This window comes from Polyodon spathula, chromosome 29, assembly GCF_017654505.1.
Source record: "Polyodon spathula isolate WHYD16114869_AA chromosome 29, ASM1765450v1, whole genome shotgun sequence".
NCBI classification, from domain to species: domain Eukaryota; kingdom Metazoa; phylum Chordata; class Actinopteri; order Acipenseriformes; family Polyodontidae; genus Polyodon; species Polyodon spathula.
In genome coordinates, this window is record NC_054562.1 from 4,422,066 (window position 1) to 4,428,166 (window position 6,101).

The 6,101-nt window shown below is 49.3% G+C and overlaps 1 pseudogene; it reads right to left on the reverse strand.

The window, feature by feature from the left end:
* Positions 1–1,301: 1,301 nt before the first annotated feature.
* LOC121302166 lies at positions 1,302–3,654 on the reverse strand (annotated as a pseudogene).
* Positions 3,655–6,101: the final 2,447 nt, after the last annotated feature.

Sequence of the window (6,101 nt, forward strand, 5' to 3'; positions counted from 1 at the left end):
CAGTTAAGGTGGTGAGATATAGCTTTATATTTTTCCTCTCAGGAGAAACATTGCAATACAAATGTCCAAGACTGTAGAAACTTGGTTGGTTATGTAAACCCCCCTTTACAACGAGTCCTGGTAAAAGCTTTAGATAGGTACGTTGCATGACGGGGGACACTACGATACATCCGAAGGTCATGAAAAATACATTTTGTTTTTAATTTTTTTTTTTTTTTAATCATTAAATAAAAGAAAGACAGTTCATATATTTTATTTATTTATTTATTTATTTATTTAAATTGTCTCAAGCCTAAAATTCCAGGTGATGGAAAACATTTGTCCAGAGCTGTAGACTAGTTGGCTGCTAGACCCCCTATCCTGTCCGATCAGCCCCCCTGCTGGCGTTGCTACAGGGTCAGTGGCGGGGTGCGGAGGGGTCCAGACTCCTGTCTTTACTGCTAATGATCTCCCCTGGAGCTCAGCTTTGATTTCCAGCTCTGACCCTCTTTAATCTCTAATGGGCCTGTTTGCTGGGGCATTAGACATGCACTCCCCTCCCACGAGCAGACTCTGATCAGCGGCTGTAACTGCTGTGTAATGCCTCCTTCACCTTTGAAGATCCCTTTCCAGTCTCTTACTCTGGAGTCCTGATTGAAGCTCCAGCATTACTGGAGACCTCTGAAGAAGATAGGGCATGATTACTGACTTCCTCCACCCCACTCCCCCCCAGAATTCACACTCCAGAATGAACCCCTTGGCCCCTACACTTGCTAGAGTTGAAGATGCTGAGAAAGACTTCTAGTGGAAACGCTTGCCATTGAATTTACACTGAAGACACTGAGAAAGACTTCTAGTGGAAACGTTTGCCATTGAATTTACACTGAAGACACTGAGAAAGACTTCTAGTGGAAACGTTTGCCATTGAATTTTTTCTGAACATTAAAACAAAACTTTCTTCTAGTGGAAACGTTTGCCATTGAATTGTTTTTTCTGAACATTAAAACAAAACTTTGCAAGACTTAAAAGCCAGACTTTGTTGTTTTTTTATTAATTCTAAAGAGATCTATGAATTATAAAATCAGTCAATTAAACCATCTACCAAGCTAGTTTGAAAATAAAAAGGAGAGAGAGAAAGGGAGAGAGAGAGAGAGAGAGCGGGAGAGGGCGAGGGAGAGGGCGAGGGAGATAGAGAGGGAGATAGAGAGGGAGAGAGGAGAGAGAGAGAGAGAGAGAGAGAGAGAGAGAGAGAGAGAGAGAGAGAGAGAGAGAGAGAGAGAGAGAGAGAGAGGGAGAATGGCATCAGGAATATTATTGGGAGAGGTGGAGTACACAGCAGAATTTGCTGCTGCAATGTGTAGCTGTCCAGTCACAGTCTGAGAGATACGATTTAGAGACCTGCTGCACTTTCTGTTCACACTGCATTTGATGCTGCTGTAGATCTGTATACATGTATTGCATTTGTTGAAACATGATGTGTTTCTAGTGATTGATGGGTGTCCTGTTGGATCTGGATGCTCTGTGGATAGAGATCAGTTTGCTGTCTTGAAATTCTCTGTTAGCATCATATACAATATGCATAATAACAGGCATGGTTCATTTTACTTTACTAATTTAGAGAATTAATGAATTAATTTTTAATGATTTTAATCAATCAGGATTTAGTCCTGGGACCGTTCCAGTTTAATTCCAGTTCAGTTGCAATGTAGTCTTGCCCCAATTCAGCCCTGATTCAGCCCCAATTCAGCCCCGATTCAGCCCTGATTCAGTCCTGATTCAGCCCTGATTCAGTCCTGATTCAGCCCTGATTCAGTCCTGATTCAGCCCTGATTCAGTCCTGATTCAGTCCGATTCAGCCCTGATTCAGCACCAGTCGAACCTGCGCCCCACCATCTCAAAGAACCTCAGGTTGTGCTCTCTGAAGTGCCGGCAGAGCCGCTGGCGGACAGCTGGCCGAACAGGGGGGTGCGGGCGCCCCTTGGACTCGTCCAGGCAGCGATGCCGGCCCCCGCTCTCCAGGCAGAAGAAGCCCTTGGTGCTGTTGAAGCGGAAGTCGGAGGGGGCGATGGCAGGGGCCAGCGAGAGGAACCCCTCCACTCTGCGCAGCTCAGGGAAAGGATCCCGGATCAGGGCTTCCCCGTCCACCACGTGGATCTGCCCCAGGGGGAAGCAGCGCAGCCAGGCCGCCAGCTGGAGGTGATAGACGCTGCGCTGGACTGCCTTGTAGCTCAGGTCCAGCCTCCCCTCTCGGATCAGCAGCTGTTCCAGTGGCGGGTAGCCCTTGCCTCTCTCCTGGCGGTTGCTGAGCACCTGGGTGTAGTCTGACACCAGCCTCTCCACAGGGTCCCTCACGATCAGGAGCAGCCGCAGCGAGGCGTTCAGGGCCCGGGCCCTTTCAGGGGCCACTGGGGAGGAGAAGTACCCGGGGGTCTTCTCCACGGTAAGCTGACCTGGCAGGGATTCTGGCATCTGGGCCCGGTACCAGCTCAGCCCGCGCCGGTAGTTGTGGTCCCGGTTGAAGAAGTGGATCTCGGATTTTGCCGCACAGACGTTGGGGTGCATGTTCAGCATTTCCAGCAGCGCCCGAGTGCCCCCCTTCCGCACCCCAATGATGATGGCCCCTGGGAGCCGCTCCAGCCCCCTGCCGCCCTCTGCAGGCATCAGGAGAGCTGTTCCAGAAGAGGGAGAGGAGGAGGGAGGGAAGCAGCGCAGCCAGGCCGCCAGCTGGAGGTGATAGACGCTGCGCTGGACTGCCTTGTAGCTCAGGTCCAGCCTCCCCTCTCTGATCAGAACTCAATGCTGTTCCAGTGGCGGGTAGCCCTGGCCTCTCTCCTGGCTGTTGCTGCCACCTGGGTGTAGTCTGACACCAGCCTCTCCACAGGGTCCCTCACGATCAGGAGCAGCCGCAGCGAGGCGTTCAGGGCCCGGGCCCTTTCAGGGGCCACTGGGGAGGAGAAGTACCCGGGGGTCTTCTCCACGGTAAGCTGACCTGGCAGGGATTCTGGCATCTGGGCCCGGTACCAGCTCAGCCCGCGCCGGTAGTTGTGGTCCCGGTTGAAGAAGTGGATCTCGGATTTTGCCGCACAGACGTTGGGGTGCATGTTCAGCATTTCCAGCAGCGCCCGAGTGCCCCCCTTCCGCACCCCAATGATGATGGCCCCTGGGAGCCGCTGAGAGGGGCCCCCTGCCGCCCCCTGCAGGCAGGAGGAGAGCTGTGCCTGGAGGAGGAAGAAGAGGGAGAGGAGGAGGAGGGAGAGGAGGAGCAGGGTCCCGATCATCACTGCGGAGACTGACCAGAACTCAATGCCAGAGCCTGGGGTGGGAAGCAGGGACGAGGAATGCTGCTGTTATTAATTCAGCCAAGTTTCTCGCTGCTTTTAAATGCACTGATTCCCTCTGAAAAGACACTAAGAATTCATTATTATTATTAAAATGCCAGCTAGATTCAGGGATGAAGCAGGAAGAATGCAGTCTGATTGTTCGAAGTCTCTTGATCTCAGGGAGTTACAGATTCAGAGTCCCATTCCCTAGAATGCATGGATTATTTATTCAGAGAGCTGGAGTCTCTTGCTGATTTTTTTTAACAAACTCTGAAAACGTTGCAGGTGCTCAGGAATGTCCTGACCATGTCTGCAGAGCCGAGCCCAGCCGAGCCCAGCCAAGCCAAGCCTATGATGTGCATCTCCCTGAGGGAGGGTGATCTGTAAAAGACAAAACAGAAACAATTATTATTATTATTATTATTATTATTATTATTATTATTATTATAGGAGCATTATGTCCTGTACGTGTTTGTGGAGGAAAAATGATTATAATATAAATAAATAAATGCATTTAAATAAAAAATACACCTTTAGTGGAATAAACTTAATACAGACATCCGGGCTTAAACAGCATGTCATATGCAGACAGGCTAAAAGAATTGAATCTGTTCAGTCTTGAACAAAGAAGACTACGTGGCGACCTAATTCATGCATTCAAAATTCTAAAAGGTATTGACAGTGTCGACCCAAGGGACTTTTTCAGCCTGAAAAAAGAAACAAGGACCAGGGGTCACAAATGGAGATTAGACAAAGGGGCATTCAGAACAGAAAATAGGAGGCAGTTTTTTACACAGAGAATTGTGAGGGTCTGGAATCAACTCCCCAGTAATGTTGTTGAAGCTGACACCCTGGGATCCTTCAAGAAGCTGCTTGATGAGATCAATAAGCTACTAACAACCAAACGAGCAAGATGGGCCGAATGGCGTCCTCTCGTTTGTAAACTTTCTTATGTTCTTATGTTCTTATGTATCTAGCTTCACGCATAAAGAGCATTGCAGTATTTCAGTGCGGTGTTAGTGTACATTTGCTTCTACGGCCACAGTGCCATCTGGTGGCATAGAATGGCACTGCAGGCGTGGCGAGAATACAGGACAGAATTCAGGGGCTCGACACTAGTGTCATATTAGCGACACGGTGCACAGCTGCAGACAAAAACGCTGCATCACTTAGAATTTAAGGATTGCGACAAAATATGTGAACATAATTTAGATTTTTTATTTAACATCATCTAATCAAACAGAAACTACAAAAATGATATCGCAAAAGTCAATCGTCTACTGTAAATACACCTCATAGGGAATTTAAAATCGATTTAAAATCTGATTTAACAAAAAACAAATAAATTAGCATTGCTATCAACTATAATAACTATAAGACAGTTACACGCACTGTGAAGCTGAGTTACACGCAGCTCTGCTCCAGCCAAAAGCATTGCACGCTGCTGCAGAATGAACTCGCCCTGCTTCATGAAGTGGATTGCAACACGCCGAATAATCTTAACATATTGAATTACAAACCGCTTTGCAGTTTTACATATGCTTAACCAAAAATAAATAACAAATTCTAGGTGATTCAAAACGTTTGTCCACAGCTGCCTGTAAAGGTATTGTCGTACGGACCGAGGGCGCCCTCTGCGGGTGATACTACTTCCCTGCACGCCATTACAGGCTGCCACTAACTTCCTACAGTTCACTCCACGGTGGAAATATTTGTTTACCCCTCAACTCCCCCCCGCCCCCCTCCCGGTGCCCGAGCGAAATTGCTCTTTGGGGACACGACAGTCTCTTCAAGACGTCACCGCGTTCCCAAAGCGGCGGGTTTGTGCGCGTCACAGCACACCGTCCCCAGGTTAGAGACGCGCGTCTCATGCAAAAACAGCCCGTGTTAATGAATGGGGGCGCACGGCGAGGCTGCGCGATGAGGCCGTTGCTATATTTCTTTATTTTCTTTATTTCTTTGGTTCTATAAAGGTTTCTCAATGACGTTTACATTGAGAGTTCGTGTTCTGATTTTTACATCAGCTAATTGTGTGTGTGTGTGGGGGGGAGGGGGGTGAACATCATTTAGATTGTAATCAAATAAACGACACAATTTTCGTTTATATGTTAAATGTGTGTGTGTTGTGGTGTGTGTGTGTGCACCACGGGTGGGGCGGGTGTGTGGGGTGGGGTGTTTGCGGTGTGGGTGCGGGTGGTGTTGTTGGGTGCCCATGTGTGTGTCCTGGTGGGGGGTGGGGTTTTGTGTGTGTGTGTGGTGTGTGTGTGTGTGTGTGTGTGGGTGTGTGTGTGTGTGTGTGTGTGTGTGTGTGTGTGTGTGTGTGTGTGTGTGTGCGGGTGTGTGTGTGTGTGGTTGTGTGTGGTGTGTGTGCTGTGTGTTTGTGGGTGTGGCGGGTGTGTGGTGTGGTGCGACTGGTGTGTGTGTGTGTGTGGGTGCGGGTGTGGGTGTGTGTGTGTGTGTGTGGCGGGTGTGTGGTGTGTGTGTGTGTGTGCGGGTGTGGGTGTGTGTGTGTGGGTGTGTGTGTGTGTGTGTGGGTGTGGTGTGTGCGGGTGTGTGTGTGTGGGTGTGTGTGTGTGTGTGTGCGGTGACGTTTTGGTACGTGGTGCATGTGTTGCGTGTGTTGTGTGTGTGGTTGCGTGTGTGCGGTGGTTGGGTGCGGGTGTTGTGTTGGTGCGTGTGTGCACATGGTGGTGTGTGGGTGTGTGTGTGTGTGTGGGTGTGGGTGTGGGTGTGTGTGTGTGTGTGTGTGTGTGTGTGTTGCGGTGTGTGTGTGTGTGTGTGTGTGTGGGGGTGTGTGTGTAG